Source organism: Ranitomeya imitator, chromosome 6, assembly GCF_032444005.1.
Source record: "Ranitomeya imitator isolate aRanImi1 chromosome 6, aRanImi1.pri, whole genome shotgun sequence".
NCBI lineage: Eukaryota > Metazoa > Chordata > Amphibia > Anura > Dendrobatidae > Ranitomeya > Ranitomeya imitator.
Genome location: NC_091287.1, coordinates 332,592,356 through 332,610,836, shown reverse-complemented (window position 1 = coordinate 332,610,836; position 18,481 = coordinate 332,592,356).

The following is an 18,481-nucleotide window of genomic DNA, read 5'->3' as shown; positions in this document are numbered from 1 at the left end:
AAAAAAACATATGACCAAATATATTATGATCAAATAAGTCATGCAGGACTTAACAAAACTTGTAATGATAACAACATCCTTGCGGAAATATAAACAGGTCGCTCAACATTGCAGCTGCAAAAAAGAAACTACCGTATATACTCAAGTATAAGCCGAGATTTTCAGCCCAAATTTTTGGGCTGAAAGTGCCCCTCTCGGCTTATACTCGAGTCACGGTCGGCGGGTGAGGGGCAGAGAGGTCTGTCGCATACTTACCTGCATCCGGCGCTCCTGGCGCTCCCCTTGCCTATCCCATGGTCTCCGGGTGCCGCAGCTCTTCCTCTGTTCAGCGGTCATGTGGGACCGCTCATTAAAGTTATGAATATGGACTCCACTCCCATAGGGGTGGAGCTGCATATTCATTCCTCTAATGAGCGGTAACGGTGACCGCTGACAGAGGAAGAAGCTGCAGTGCCCGGAGACCATCTGTCCGGGATAAGGAGCCAGGGACGCCGGGAGCAGGTAAGTATGTCATATTTACCTGTCCGCGTTCCACACGCCGGGTGCCACTCAGTCTTCCCGTCCTCTTGTTCTGACTGTTCAGGTCAGAGGGCGCGATGACGTACTAGTGTACGCGCCGCCCTCTGCCTGAACAGTCAGTGCGGAGAGACGCCGAGACTGGACGCTGAGGAGGCACAGCTATATATGGGGCACAGCTTTATATGGCACATCTATGGGGCAATAATGAACGGTGCAGAGCATTATATATGGGGCACAGATTTATATGGCACATCTATGGGGCAATAATGAACGGTGCAGAGCATTATATATGGGGCACAGATTTATATGGCACATCTATGGGGCAATAATGAACGGTGCAGAGCATTATATATGGGACACAGATTTATATGGCACATCTATGGGGCAATAATGAACGGTGCAGAGCATTATATATGGGGCACAGCTTTATATGGCACATATATGGGGCAATAATGAACGGTGCAGAGCATTATATATGGGGCACAGCTTTATATGGCACATCTATGGGGCAATAATGAACGGTGCAGAGCATTATATATGGGGCACAGCTTTATATGGAGCATCTTATGGGGCAATAATGAACGGTACAGAGCATTATATGGGGCACAGCTTGAAATGGAGCATCTTATGGGGCAATAATGAACGGTACAGAGCATTATATGGGGCACATCTTGAAATGGAGCATCTTATGGGGCAATAATGAACGGTACAGAGGATTATATATGGGGCACAGCTTTATATGGCACATCTATGGGGCAATAATGAACGGTGCAGAGTGTTGTGAATTCCGCTCTTGGGCTCCCTCCGGTGGTTGTAAGTGGCACTTTTGTGAGTTCTGCTCTTAGGCTCCCTCTTGTGGTTTCTAGTGGTATGGCTGCTCCTTGGAGTTAGCTGTCATCAGCTGCTTCCACTTATCGTCTCTTCTGCTCGGCTATTTAAGTCTGGCTCTTTCTTCAGCCAGTGCCACTTGTAAATGGTTCCTGGTTGGATTCACATCTCTTTGGAGTTCCCTGTTATCCTGACCAGTTCAGCTAAGCTAAGTTTTTGCTTGCTCTTTTCTGTCCATAGATTGTGGACTTATCCATTCTGTGCTTTCTATGTTTGTCCAGCTTATCAGTGTGAATTAATTCTGTCTTGCTGGAAGCTCTGGGAGGCAGATTTGCCCTCCACACCTTTAGTCAGGTGTGGAGATTTTTTGTAAACTCTGCATGGATTTTTGTAGTGTTTTATACTGACCGCACAGTATTCCATCCTGTCCTATCTATTTAGCTAGACTGGCCTCCTGTGCTCATCCTGGTTTCATTCTGTGTATGTCTTTTCCCTCTCCACTCACAGTCATTATTTGTGGGGGCTAATCTATCCTTTGGGGATTTTCTCTGAGGCAAGATAGTTTTCCTGCTTCTTTCTTTAGGGGTAGTTAGCTCTTGGGCTGTGACGAGATGCCTAGGGAGAGTTAGGAGCATTCCACGGCTACTTCTAGTGTTGTGTTGAGCTTAGGGATTGCGGTCAGTACAGTTACCACGTCCTTCAGAGCTCGTTCCATGTTGCTCCTAGACCACCGTCTCATAACAGCAGAGCATTATATGGGGCACAGCTTTATATGGAGCATCTTATGGGGCAATAATGAATGGTACAGAGCATTATATGGGGCACAGCTTTATATGGAGCATCTTATGGGGCAATAATGAACGGTACAGAGCATTCTATACGACACAGCTTTAAATGGAGCATCTATGGGGCAATAATGAACAGTATGGAGCATTATATATGGCACAATTGATGTCTCAATTAATTTTACTTTTATTGGTATCTATTTTTATTTTTGAAATTCACCTGTAGCTGCTGCATTTCCTACCCTAGGCTTATACTCGAGTCAATAAGTTTTCCCAGTTTTTTGTGGCAAAATTAGGGGGGTCGGCTTATATTCGTGTCGGCTTATACTCGAGTATATACGGTACCTAAATTTTTAGGCATAAACAATATAAGCATAAATTACATTTGCTGGATGAAATAAATAAAAATTGGTATGTACATATGTATTCACCCCTTTCGCTATGAAGCCCCTAAAAATTTCTGGTGCGAGCAATTACCTTCATAAGTTGCATGCTAAATGAAAGGAGGTCCACCTGTGTGCAATCTACGTGTCACATGGTCTGTCAGTATATACACACCTTTTCTGAAAGGCCACAGAGGCTGCAACATCGTTAAGCAAGAGACACCACTACCAAAACAACACCATGAAGACCAAGGAGATCTTCAGACAAGTCAGGGACAAAGTTGTTGAGAAGTACAAGTCAGGGTTGGGATATAAAAAAATATCCCAATCTCTTATGTGTCCCTGGAGCACTTTCAAATCCATTGTCATCAAATGGAAAGAACATGATATTATAACAGACCTGTTATATAAGAGTGGGCCGCCCATCAAAATTCTCTGGAGTATCTATACATATGACCATAATAAGCCATACTCTTCATAGAGGTGGCATTAATAGAAGAGTGGGCAGAAAAAAGCCTTTAGTTACACACAAAAATTGTAACGCTCATTTTTGAGTTTGCCATAAGACATGTGGGAGACTCCCCAAATGTATGGAGGAAGGTGATGTGGTGAGATGAGACCAAAATTGAACTTTTTGGCGAACAAGGTAAATGCTATATATTCAGGAAAAAGAAGATTGAAGTACAGATGCTTCTCGCAGAATTAGAACATCATCAAAAAGTTCATTTATTTTAGTTCTTCAATACAAAAAGTGAAACTCATATATTGTATAGAGTCATTAGAAATACAGTGATCTATTTCAAGTGTTTATTTCTGTTAATGTTGATGATTATGGCTTACAGCCAATGAAATCCCAAAAGTCATTATCTCAGTAAATTATAATAATTAACAAAAAAACACCTGTAACGGCTACCTAAGCTTTTAAAAAGGTCCCGTAGTCTGTTTCAGTAGGCTCCACAATCATGGTGACATGACAGATGTCCAGAAGGCAGTCATTGACACACTCCACAAGGAAAGTAAACCACAAAAAGTCATTGCTAAAGAAGCTGGCTGTTCACAGAGTGCTGTAACCAAGCATATTAATGGAAAGTTGAGTGAAGGGAAAAAATGTGGTAGAAAAAGATGCACAAGCAACTGGGATAACTTCAGCCTCGAAAGGATTGTAAAGAAAAGGCCATTCAAAAATTTATGAGAAGTACCTGTATATTGGTTTAAAAAGCTGATTTTTATTACCATATATACTCGTGTATAAGCTGACTTCTTCAGCACATTTTTTTTGTGCTGAAAGCACCCCCTAGGCTTATACACCAATCATTGTCCCAAAAGATGACGGGAGGGGGGCAGCGGAGCAGCGGGTCACGGGAGGCAGGAGCCGGTGGCTGCTGCTAAAGCCTGTGCCCGCTGCTGGCAATGAATATTAATTTCTCTTATAACGCACAGTTACAACAGCAGCCACTCGCTTCTAGCAGCTGAGGGGCTATCATGGGTGTCCGCTCATTAAGGTAATGAATATTCACCTCTCTCCACTCCCATAGGTATGGAGAGAGGTGAATATTCATTCCCTTAATGAGCGGGGGCACATGATCGCTTGGCCGCAGGAGCTGCTGCCACTGTAACGAGATGCTGGGAGGGCACACAGGGAAGGTAAGTAGGATGATTTTTTTCTTAATGCTTTTCTTATGGGGCCACGCATGCAAGGATAGGGATGAGGAACCATGTATACAAGGATGGGGATAAGGACCCATGCTGCAGACAAGGATGGGAAAAAGGAGCCATGCAGACAAGGATGGGAATAAGGAGCCATGCATACAAGGATGGGATAAAGAGCCATGTAGACAATAATGGGAATAAGGAGCCATGCATACAAGGATGGGAATAAGGAGCCATGCAGACAAGGATGGGAATAAGGAGCCATGCATACAAGGATGGGAATAAGGTGCCATGTAGACAAGGATGGAAATAAGGAGCCATGCAGACAAGGATAGGAATAAGGAGCCATGCAGACAAGGATGGGAATAAGGAGCAATGCATACAAGGATGGGAATAAGGAGCCATGCATACCAGGATGGGGATGAGGGGACAATTCATACTCAACTTATACTTGAGTCAATAGGTTTTCCCATTTTCTGTTGCAAAATTAGGTGCTTCGGCTTATACTCGGGTTGGCCTATACACAAGTATATACGTAATAGGCAAAATAACCAAAAAATTATAGAATTGTGGAAACAAGACATACAGACAAAAATAGAACCCCCCAGTAGTTATTAAAACATGTTGGTACAAAACACTAAACCATTACCTAGGGTGATGATAACAATTATTAGAGACAAAGGGGATAGCACTATAATTTAGATACATGTCTGAAAAACGCCAGTAATCTGTATGCCAGTAATATGTAATACGTTAACCGGCCAGGAAGAAGCAAACGTGAAACGCGCGTTGGGGCTTCGTGCTGCATCTCTAGGTCATGTATATTTAATTTCACGCTGCTATTCCTTTCCTTTACTGCTAGTGAATGTCTTTATACATCACCACTAGGTATATATGTGCCACAACTGTGCAACTATGCTTTGCTGCTAAAACATCTTTTGACATACTTTCTGTCATTAATGCCTTACTGGATAACACTGATATATATTTAAGCTCTTAGGCTGGGTTCACATTGCGTTAGTGGGTGTCCGCTGACGGAATCCGTTACATGGCGCAATTAACGCTATGTAACTGATCTGTTAGCGCACCCATTGAGCGCAATGTATCGAACGCATCGCTAACGTATGCCATTTTTGGCATGCGCTAGCGATGTCCCGTTTATTTTCTGATGGACCGCGAATGCTGCTTGCAGTGTTCGAGGTCCGTTTCTCGCTAGCGCAGATCGGGCATCTGCACTAGCGGGATCGCTAAACGCAATCCCTTTTTGAACATTGCGTTAGCGCATTACGTTAGCATATGCGCTAAACGGATTGCACTAACGCAATGTGAACCTAGCCTTACCACTTTATTTGTTTATTTATCATTGTAAGAATATATAGGCATCTGAGCAATTTATCCACTTACATTTTTTAGCAAGATCATGTTGATGTAATCTGAATATTCAATTCAGCAAATTAAACCCCTTTTATGTACAGTGATTTCTATGGGAGCTAACTTTATTAATTAGGCTGATTAAGCCACAACACTGCAACCTTGTGAATCACTGACCTTTAACTGGCCTCCCTATTTGATTGCACTACCCAAGTTTATCTTTTTGGAATGAGCTAAATTTGTTTCAAATCTGAATAGGAGAGGATGGACTATACAGTATGTATATATATATATATATATATATATATATATATATACAGCACAGACCAAAAGTTTGGACACACCTTCTCATTTAAAGATTTTTCTGTATTTTCATGACAATGAAAATTGTGCTTTCACACTGAAGGCATCAAAACTATGAATTAACACATATGGAATTACTTAACAAAAAAGTGTGAAACAATTGAAAATATGTTTTATATTCTAGGTTCTTCAAAGTAGCCACCTTTTGCTTTGATGACTACTTTGCACACTCTTGGCATTCTCTTGATGAGCTTCAAGAGGTAGTCGCTGGAAATGGTCTTCCAATAATCTTGATGCTTAGCACTTGTTGGCCCTTTTGCCTTCACTCTGTGCAGTCCAGCTCACCCCAAACCATCATCAGGCCAGGTCATCTGGCGTAGCACCCCATCACTCTCCTTCTTGGTCAAATAGCCCTTACACAGCCTGGAGCTGTGTTTGGGGTCATTGTCCTGTTGAAAAATAAATGATGGTCCAACTAAATGCAAAACGGATGGAATAGCATGCCGCTGCAAGATGCTTTGGTAGCCATGCTGGTTCAGTATGCCTTCAATTTTGAATAAATCCCCAACAGTGTCACCAGCAAAGCACCCCCACACCATCACACCTCCTCCTCCATGCTTCACGGTGGGAACCAGGCATGTAGAGTCCATCCGTTCACCTTTTCTGTGTCGCACAAAGACACGGTGGTTGGAAACAAAGATCTCAAATTTGGACTCATCAGACCAAAGCACAGATTTCCACTGGTCTAATGTCCATTCCGTGTGTTCTTTAGCCCAAAAAAAGTGTCTTCTGCTTGTTGCCTGTCCTTAGCAGTGGTTTCCTAGCAGCTATTTTACCATGAAGGCCTGCTGCACAAAGTCTCCTCTTAACAGTTGTCGTAGAGGTGTGTCTGCTGCTAGAACTGTGTGTGGCATTGACCTGGGCTCTAATCTGAGCTGCTGTTAACCTGCGATTTCTGAGGCTGGTGACTCGGATATACTTATCCTCAGAAGCAGAGGTGACTCTTGGTCTTCCTTTCCTGGGGCAGTCCTCAAGTGAGACAGTTTCTTTGTAGTGCTTGATGGTTTTTGCCACTGCACTTGGGGACACTTTCAAAGTTTTTCCAATTTTTCGGACTGACTGACCTTCATTTCTTAAAGTAATGATGGCCACTCGTTTTTCTTTACTTAGCTGCTTTTTTCTTGCCATAATACAAATTCTAACAGTCTATTCAGTAGGACTATCAGCTGTGTATCCACCAGACTTCTGCACAACACAACTGATGGTCCCAACCCCATTTATAAGGCAAGAAATCCCACTTATTAAACCTGACAGGGCACACCTGTGAAGTGAAAACCATTTCCAGTGACTACCTCTTGAAGCTCATCAAGAGAATGCCAAGAGTGTGCAAAGCAGTCATCAAAGCAAAAGGTGGCTAATTTGAAGAACCTAGAATATAAGACATAATTTCAGTTGTTTCACACTTTTTTGTTAAGTATATAATTCCACATGTGTTAATTCATAGTTTTGATGCCTTCAGTGTGAATGAACAAATTTCATAGTCATGAAAATACAGAAAAATCTTTAAATGAGAAGGTGTGTCCAAACTTTTGGTCTGTACTGTATATATATATATATATATATATATATACATATATATATATATATATATATATATATATATATATATATAAGCAATGCATAATAAATGCAGAAATCTGTGGGGTGGAGACAGGGTGATGCTTTTTTTTACTTTTCTTGTAGATCCAGTAACTTAACAAAAACTCTCTTGTTAAAGAGAACTCTCTTGTTAAAAAAAACACGGAAAAGGGGCTGCCGAGGCGGGAAACTCACCAAAAAGAAAAAATTAATTAATAAAATGGAATCAAACCCGCAAAAAATTTTCAATTTAAGTAAATATACTCTCAACCCATGTGAAACATCTCTATTACAAAAAGGTCTTAAGTATGCCCCCTCTAACAAATTTAACAAGTTTGATGCCTATGTTGGGATCAAATTATTCATGAGAAAACTCGCTATTAAAAAATATTTTATAAAAAATCCTGTTTGTGAGAATGGAGAAGGAACATCAACTGACCCCTATGTCCATACAGATCTGAGAGGTAAATCCACATTCCACCCCACCAACGAATATTCTGAGCAGATGGAAACCTTTCAAAGGAATGTAGTAGATGAAATTCGACAACTAAACGATAAAAAATGCCGTAAATATAAATATAACCTCACTTTGAAAGAAAAAAAAGCTATCCAATCACTACAGCAGAATAAAGGAATAGTAATTCGTCCTGCTGACAAAGGTGGGGGGATTGTTATATTGGATCAGGAAGCCTACCATAAGGAGGCTTTACGTTTGCTCAATGACTCAGTGACATATAAGAAACTGGACAAGGATCCTACGGAGGAATACATGAGAGAAATGAAGATTTTAACTCTTAAAGGATTTAATACGGGGCTCCTTAATAAACACGAATATAATTTTATTAATAATTCTACACCAAGACTGGCTGTTTTCTACTACTTACCGAAAGTGCACAAAAATCAGGACAATCCACCAGGCAGACCTATCATATCTGGTATTCAATGTCTTACTGCCAACTTATCAAAATATGTAGATTGTCATTTGCAGAAAATTGTACCTCTTTTACCTGCCTATCTTAAAGATAGTGCACACATTTTAAATTTGCTACAGGATATTCAATGGCAGGATCACTATATACTTGGCACGCTAGATATTACCTCGTTATATACAGTAATAGATCACAATAAAGGATGCAATGCGGCCAAGTATTTTTTAAATAAATTTTCTAATGTCCCTAATGAGCAGATTGAGTTTTTATGTGATTCTATGCAATTCATTTTAACGCACAATTACTTTTTATACGAGAAGGACTACTACTCCCAGCAGTGGGGGACTGCTATGGGGACCAGGTTCGCGCCCAGTTACGCTAACCTCTATGTGGGGAGGTGGGAAGACATCACCATCTACCCCGGAGGGCGACTGGGGGCGAACCTGGTCCTCTGGCAACGGTTCATTGATGACATCGTTTTTATATGGTCAGGAGGACCTAACACTCTTAATGATTTTTTAAATAATTTAAATAAAAATGATTTCTTTTTAAAATTCACATCAAATACCAGCACAGATGTCATCAATTTTTTAGACTTGCAGATTTTTGTCGAGAATGGTGCTATCCAAACAAGGACTTTTTATAAACCTACAGATACCAATAGCTTTATCCCTTTGGACAGTTGCCATCTTCCAACCTGGTTGCTAAATATCCCCAAGAGCCAATTCATGCGTATCCATCGGAATTGTTCGAGAAAAGAAGACTTCAACAGGGAGGCTGAAACAATGACTAAAAAATTTCTGCAAAAAGGGTATAGACCGGATGCCTTGGAAAGGTCAAAAGAGAGTGTTTTGATTAAATCCCGTCAAGATCTGATTAATCCTACTGGCAAGTTGAAAACTAACAATGACTATATTCCCATTATTACTCAGTATAATTCCAACTCACATTTACTACGTAAAATAGTAAATAAATATTGGCACATACTAAAGGATGATAGGACTATTGGGGACCAAATATCGGCCTGTCCCAGATTTGTATATAAAAATGCCCAGAATCTGGGTAATATGGTGGCTCCAACTGTACAGAATGAACCATTTCTTGTCAAAAACTCATTTTTTCACAGCGTACTGAAGGGTTTTTTTCCATGTCACAAGTGTAGCATGTGTAAGCAAACTAACACCTACAGGACCTTTAATATAGAGAAAGGAGATTTGAACTTTAAGATAAAAGATTTTATTACGTGCTCCACAACAGGAGTAATCTATACTATCAAGTGCCCATGTCAGAAGCTGTATGTGGGGCGTACAAAAAGACCCCTCAAAATTAGAATAAATGAGCACATACGTAATATTAAGAAAAAGTTCAAAGGTCATCCACTATCTAAGCACTTTATTGAGGTACATGGTGGCGTGGTTCAAACAATGGAGGTCTCTGGCATTGAAATTGTTAATCGACATTGGAGAGGTGGCAATTATATTAAATCGATGTCCAGGACCGAGAGCAAATGGATTTTCCTTTTAGATACGCTGACTCCTAGGGGACTGAATTGCGGAGTAGAGCTGTTTGGATTTTATTGAATGAGATCGCGGATGCTATATAAAGACCCGGAAGACGGAACAGGACCAGCCCTGAGGAAGAAAACAGTTGTTTTCGAAACGCGTAGGCTGTGTTGGTCCTTACCGCGATCCGTACCAAACCTTGTAGTCACGTGGGGCGGTCACATGACTCACTGCGTCACGTAGGTCCTAGACGCGGCGTTTCACTTTGTTCGCACTTAACGGCGCGATCAGCCCAGGACGCTGTGTCTTCACCTCAGACTGAAGGTTCGGTGCTTGGAGGAACTGCTACCGGCCGGGGCAGCCCTCCGATTCAAGTATCCTGCTGGAGACCGCTCTACCTTCACCCAGGAATCTTTGTCAACTCACGATATGTGACAAGACTGAACTCTACTTTTAAAAGGTATTGATTTTCTAATTTCAGATCTCTGTACTATTTCGGTACTATTTTTTATTTTAGTGCACCACTATTATTTATTTTCCTGTGTATGTATGCACACTGGGTTAATCAGCGCGAAGTACACATATATAGACATCTCAAGTCCAGTACCCCCTACAATCTTGTGGTGATTGTTTTCACTTCGCGGCAGATTTCTATACCCTGCACCAGACAACTAGCGCCGCTTTCGTCCCTATTTTTATATTTTGAGTTTTCTCTATACCACACTTGAAAGCAGGCAGCTGTGCTGCAATTTATCCATTTTTCGAACAGCGGTATTCTATCTATTTATCACCATGGGCGATTTATGGACAGATAGGAAGGATCGCATTAATAATATACAAAGATTTTTTAACTTATCACACTTATCTATTTCAAGTGTTCATTTCTGTTTATGTTGATGATTATGGCTTTCAGCCAATGAAAATCCAAAAGTCATTATCTCAGTAAATTAGAATAATTAACAAAAAACACCTAAGCCTTTAAAAAGGTCCCTTAGCCTGTTTCAGTAGTCTGCATAATCATGGGGAAGACTGCTGACTTGACAGATGTCTAGAAGGAAGTCATTGACACACTCCACAAGGAGGGTAAGCCACAAAAGGTCATTGCTAAAGAAGCTGGCTGTTCAAAAAATGCTGTGTCCAAGCATATTTATGAAAAGTTGAGTGGAAGGAAAAAGTGTGGTAGAAAATGGTGCATGAGCAACCAAGATAACCGTAGCCTTGAAAGGATTGTTAAGAAAAGGCATTCAAAATTTGGGTGAGATTCACAAGGAGTGGACTGCTGCTGGATTCATTGCTTCAAGAGCCATCACACACAGACGTATCTAGGACATGGGCTACTAGTGATGCATTCCTTATGACCAATAGACAATTCCAGAAGTGTTTTACCTGAGCCAAGGAGAAAAAGAACTGGACTGTTGCTCAGTGATCTAAGGTGTTGTTTTCAGATGAAAGTAAATTTTGCATTTCATTTGGAAATCAAGGTCCGAGAGTCTGGAGGAAGGATGGAGAGGCACACAATCCAAGATGCTTGAAGTCTAGTGTGAAGTTTCCACAATCAGTGATGGTTTGGGGAGCCATGTCATCTACTGGTGTAGGTCCACTGTGTTTTATCAAGACCAAATTCAGTGCTGCAATGCACCAGGAAATTTTAGAGCACTTTATGCTTCCTTTTGTCGACAAGCTTTATGGAGATGGAACTTTCATTCTCCAACAGGACGTGGCACATGTCCACACTGCTAAAAGTACCGATAACTGGTTTAAAAATAGCAGTATCACTGTGCTTGATTGGCCAGCAAACTCACCTGACCTTAACCCTATCAAGAATCTATGGGGTATTGTCAAGAGGAAGATGAGAGGCACCAAACCCAACAATGCAGACGAGCTGAAGGCTGCTATCAAAGCAACATGGGCTTCCATAACACCTCAGCAGTGCCACAGGCTGATCGCCTCCATGCCACGCCGCTTTGATGAAGTAATTGATGCAAAGCCCGGACCAAGTATTGAGTGCATTTACTGAACATATATTTCAGTAGGCCAACATCTTGGATTTCAAAATCATTTTTCTGATTTTTACTGAGATAATGACTTTTGGGTTTTCATTGGCTGTGAGCGATAATCATCAACATTAGCAGAAATAAACACTTGAAATAGATCACTCTCTTTGTAATGACTATATAATATATAAGTTTCACTTTTTGTATTGAAGAACTGAAATAAATTAACTTTTTGATAATATTCTAATTTAGTGAGAAACACTTGTAGTTGGCACGTGACCACATGTATGCAAATCACATGCAGTACTTTTGGTCAAGAGCCTGCCTGCTCCTGGCTCCAGAGTATCCATACAGTGATGATTCATATGTCTGAAGTCAGAGAGATTGCCGACTTGTACCCTAAAACTGGACAACTTCTTTAAGTTGGGAGCAAATTTGGCTTATAACATTCATAGACCACATGCTGAAAATAATTTGCAGTATATAATTTCTTCAATAGCAATGAAGATGCTTATAATATCTATGGACATTAAAGTGTTATTCTCAAAGTTGTGTTTTGAGCAGCACTTAGCTCTTCAGACACTTTCACATCCTTGCTGCTGGGGGAGGGCATTCTTTCTTGAATGACAGTTCTGGTTCAGTAGCTTCAGCCTATCACTGAGTTTAATCCTGCTGTGACAAATTAATGGTCTGTCAGTGCTTTTTTTGAAGTCTACACTGGTAGTCACTATATTTGCATATAGAGATAAGAGGGCCTTTGAAGAAGCATGTGACTAAGAAAGTGAGAGCAGTGACTAAAGGTACCGTCACATTAAGCGACGCTGCAGCGATATAGACAACGATGCCGATCGCTGCAGCGTCGCTGTTTAGGTCGCTGTAGAGACGTCAAACACAGGCAATGCAGAACGATGCAGGAGTGATCCAGTGCCGTACTTATCGTTCTCGCTGGTTGTTCGCTCCATGAAGAAACATTGCAGGCATCGTTGCTTTTGCTGTCAAACATGACGAATCACGCCGACCTGATGACCAAATAAAGTTCCAGACTTTCAGCAACGACCAGCGATGTCACAGCAGGATCCTGATCGCTGCTGCGTGTCAAACACAACGAGATCGCTATCCAGGATGCTGCAACGTCACGGATCGTTGTCGTTCTCATTGTAAAGTTGCTCAGTATGAAGGTACCTTAAGGCTAGTTTCACACATCAGTTTTTTCATGTCATGCCGATTCCGGCGTTGTGCCGCAGTGCCAGATCTGGCGTAATTTGTGAAAACCGGATGGGATGGATCCGGTTTTCAGCCGGATCCGATGTCCAGCCAGATCCGATGTCTGGATCCGGCGAGAAACCAGATCCGTCCCATCCGGTTGGCATCCGTTTTGTCCGTTTTTCCATCTGGTTTTTGATGGATCCGGTTTTAAAGAACGTCCCTGGGAGGCTCAAAAATGTGATTGGGCCCCTCAAAACTATATATACAGTCTTCCTACAGCACATCAGTCACAGGATGGAGAGGAGCAAGTGTTTGGAGAGAAAGATGGATGTCGTTATTGCGAATATTCTGCAGAACAATGTGGATTTCATTGCGGAGGCAAATCGCTTGAAAGTAATTGTTCTGGAGAAGGAGCGAGAGTGACAACGCATGCTGTAGCTGGCAGGCAGGCTAAGCTCTTGCTGGAAGGCAGGCAGGCTCTTGCTGGCAGGCTATGCTCTTGCTGGAAGGAAGGCAGGCTCTTGCTGGAAGGCAGGCAGGCTCTTGCTGGCAGGCAGGCTAGGCTGTAGCTGGCAGGCAGGCTAAGCTCTTGCTGGAAGGCAAGCAGGCTCTTGCTGGCAGGCAGGCTAGGCTCTTGCTGGAAGGCAGGCATGCTCTTGCTGGCAGGCTAGGCTCTTGCTGCAAGGCAGGCTCTTGCTGGAATGCAGGCAGGCTCTTGCTGGAATGCAGGCAAGCTCTTGCTGGCAGGCAGGCAGACTCTAGCTGGCAGGCAGGCTAGTCTCTTGCTGGCAGGCAGGCTAGACTCTTGCTGGCAGGCAAGCTAGGCTCTTGCTGGAAGGCAGGCAGGCTCTTGCTGGAAGGCAGGCAGGCTAGGCTCTTGCTGGAAGGCGGGCAGGCTCTAGCTGGCAGGAAGGCAGGCTGTAGCTGGCAGGCAGGCTAGGCTCTTGCTGGAAGGCAGGCAGACTCTTGCTAGCAGGCAGGCTCTAGCTGGCAGGGAGGCTCTTGCTGGAAGGCAGAGTGTGGCAGGGTGTTGGCTCTCTTGCAGTATGGCTGGAAATGAGTGAGGGCCTCAATGGCATTGTTTTATATATGTGTCCTGGGGGCAGCCCTATAGGTTCTGAGCATGCTCAGAATAAAAAAACGGATCAGGCCACCGGATCCGCTTTTTTTGGGATCCGGCGCATTCCGGCGTCCATAGACATGCATTGCAGCGAAAAGCGGTAAGAGCTGGATCCAGCCCTTCCAGCTTTTTCGCCGCAGACAAAATACATTACAGTAGACGTTTTTTCCAGATGCTGGAATCAAAATTTTAGCCGGATCCGGAAAAAAACGGAAGGAACGCTGGGCCATGCGGCGCAATCCAGCGCTAATACAAGTCAATGGGGAAATCCCGGTTCCAGTTTTTCATTTTGCTGGGTTCCGGTTTTTCACAAAAGAGCCGTAATCAGCCGGAATGAAAAAACCTGATGTGTGAAAGTAGCCTAAGAAAACTGCTCTGGAAAATGCCAATGTTGGGAGCTAGTGATTATGCAGGACTATAACAACTAGCTCAAAGACAGGGAATAGGGGAGCAGCTAGCTGCTGTATAGAATTCATTGGAATAACATGTGAGAACCCCTATATGGGGATAATAGAGATCATGAACAACAATAAATGTGTCAGTAAACCTACTATAGATGTCATCTTCATGAGCTCTCAGCTGACACTGTTCTTCTTGACTTCACCCATATACATGCATCAGACACCGCTGGGGGGGCAGCTTAACTACCTTCAGAACAAAAGGCTTGCGTGGTAAAATTCAAAATATTTCATACTTTTCTCCTGATGTCATCTGTTGGGAAAGAGTTGGGAAGCCCTTGCACACATAAGATAGTCTACCAGACCCATCAGTTTTTATATTTATGAGCAGACTGAGTCACTACCCTTTTCATAAGTCTTTCCCATTTCGACATTACAGACAAAACATGGAGACAAGCATGGAGTCTCTCTGTTTCTACAAAACATGCTTAATTCTTTATTTCAAAATGGCAGGAGCTTGCACAAAGAGCCCATTCACATACTGACAAAAAAGAAAGTGTTTACATTCTTTTTCATATCTCTTAATTTATTCTTTTTAATCATTTCTACCTTCATTGTTCTAATCATGCTTAAACATTATTTTCTAATTATTGCAAATTAATGTTGCTTTTGTCAGGATTCTTGTTTGTTCAGTCACTGCTATTGTTGTATCAGGTTTTTATGACCCTTCGTTTTGACTTTTTGTGACCCTTCTTAAATTCAATCTTAAAATGTATTTAACAAACAAAGTATTTGGCAATGAGAAACGTAGAGCTTTTATGTTCTTATATATATAGACTAAAAATAACTGACCTCGTACCACACAGAATCTCGTAGTTCCTGTTTTGAAATCTTTTTTATTTGCAGCAATGTAATGTTTTGCTTACTACTAAGAAGTGAAGATTTATATAAATGCACCCAGATCACAGATTAATACATTGCATATCAGGTCATTTAAAAAGGGGACACAAGAGGTGAGGTAGAGACTGAGCGATGGACAGAGTGGGAGACAGAGAGAAGCAGAAAAACAGAGAGATAACAACCTGCGTTAAACTCCAAATTCAACAGCAAACGAGAAATCAAAGGGTATCATGTGTAAGCTTCAATATGGATTAAATGGCTGCAATGGTCATGTAGACGGTTCCCGAGACCAAAATGTAGCAATGGATCAGCAGTGCTGGATTGCCCGGATTCATAAGATAAGTAATGTTTTGTTACTTTATGGCTTTTATTAAGATTAAGCAGATCTTTGTTTATCCTAGAAAACCACCTTAATGAATTTTCCTCGGTATGCTACAACATCACATACCGCAGCCTCTACACTTACATTATGGATGTCTGTTCTAAAGACCCACTATTATTTCTATCCTAGGCTCTACTTGTCCTACTCGGTTAGCCCACGATTTGGAGCTTATTGATCACATAAATACCAATGTTTGTTAACCACTGATTGGTTTCATGATTTTAGTTTTACCTCTCTGAACAAAGTTAGCTGCATTATAATGTAAACAGCACCCCCTTACTATTATTTCTATTGTAAACCTCAAAGCACTGAAACTTTTGCACCTAGTTTTTATTAGGCAGTGTTAATAATTCAGTATTTGCTGCTTACACTATTTTTCTTCCAGTGTACTGAACAGTTATAAGAGGTGTGAGGCAGAACATTTGCAGCTCCTTTTTTTTGTATCTTTGGATTGGATCCAACAGTGAAGAGAGTTATACAGACCTTCTTTATACTTCTTTCCTCGTCTGATCCTGTCCTAATTTTTGCAAAAACATGCAGTTAGAAAACACACAGTACCTCAACCAGCGTTTGTGACCAGGCCGGGTAATTTTCTCTCTTAAGCCTGCTCATGTTATAATATGGCATTACACATTTCTTTGTATCTGGTACTTGAATATTTGTCCTCATCAATATAGTTACACAGAACATTATTACATTGTGTTTTTCTTTTTTTTTTTCTCCAGGTACTGATAACACGCAGCAACTGTGCCAAAATCTGCACATTTATTCCATGCCTTTGAAGTAATCAGTGTCTCATTGTTCTACTCAGTACCTACATCTCTGGGTATGAGGCAATCTAGAAAATGTGTGTTCCTGTTTACACTGTTCTACTTGACTGCTTTTGGTAACTGACTCAGGTTATAGCAAAGCCACTAACGTTTGCTTTGTGTAAAACAGATCTAAGAGCAGAGAAATGTGATAAAGGAGAAGCGGAAGGAAGTAGCAGTAAATAACATGTTAAGTAGAGGATATAGCAGAGTAGTAAGGACAAGGAGATGGTTTATCGAGCAAATGGGAGACTTACAGAACGCCAGGAGAGGGACTCCACTGTGGTTTACCACAAACAGTCATTTTATTAAGAGAACAGAACAAATGGAATATCTTATTTTTAAACCTCATCTTTTAGTGAAAATGTATCATGAAACATATTCTGTTGAAACTAGATATAATGTTGTGGAATATGCGGGAACCACTGACCAAAGGTAAATGTGTGCTAATGGTGTCTCTTGTTAGCAATGGCTTCTCCATGTCCTCAAAAAAATACCCATAAATCCATGGTCTAATGCAGGGCTGTCAAACTTCATTCCTCGAGGGCTGCAAACAGGTCTTGTTTTCAGGATTTCCTTGTACTGCACAGGTGATAATTTAATCCCCTACACAAATAATGAGTTGGTGATTAAATCATCACCTGTGCAGTACAAGGAAATCCTGAAAATATGACCTGTTTGCAGCCCTCAAGGAATGCAGTTTGACACCCCTAGTCTAATGTGTAACTAATATGGATTATTTCCATACGAAGATTACTAATTTAAAAGTGGAAAAGAACACAGGATATGCAATTGTGGTCAAATTGTTACTATGTTAGAAATGTCCAAGCTAAACTTTGGGTAACGAGGCTTTAAAAGGAACCTGTTGTGTACCAAAAACACTATTAACCTGCAGATATGGGGTTATTCTGCAGGTTAATAGCATTCTGAAGCCATGCAACTGCCTCACTGAAAGCCAGGCTGCAGGGAGGGAAGGAATGAACTTTATTCCTTCCGGCAGTCTCGGGCTCTCAGTCATAGAAGTGTGGCCGGTGAGGCTTCAGTCACTGCTCAGTCCATAGTGAGAGTCAGCTGTAACCACACACCCCCTGCGCCTTTATAGCTGAAAGCCTGAGGCTGTCGGGAGGGAATAATGTTCATTTCCTCTTGGTAGTCTGCCATTCATTAAGGCAGCCGCATGGCTTTAGAACACCATTAACCTGCAGATTAACCCCATACATATCTGCAGTTAAAAGATAACTTGTCAGCACAATTTTATAATACAACGTAAAGCCATGGCTGTAATGGCGCTATAACACAGATTAAATTGATACATTTGGTAAGGAAATCAGCTTTGTGATTCTTTTTTAATCACCAATTAAAGTTTTCTGCAAATTAGATTTTGATGCATAGAGGCCGGACTGTACATTGGGTCTTCTCCTTCCTCTCTATGATTCCCCAGCCCCTCCGCCTGCCTCGGGTCATTGAATGCTTTTTCAGTGATCTGCCTCCTCATTTAAAATCTCCTCTTCAAACAGAGGAGGCGAGTGGAGGGGCGGGCAATCATAGACAGGGAGGAGAAGACCCAGTGCACAGTCCGGCCCCTGTGCACCAAAGTCTAATTAGCAGAAAACTTCAAATGGTGATTAAAGAAGTACCACAAAGCGCATTTCTTCCCCAAAGGTATCAGTTTAATCAGAATTACAGTGTCATGACAGCCATGTCTTTACATTGAAAAATTGTGCTGACTGGTTCTTTTTAACAGCATCTTTAGAGAACTATTAG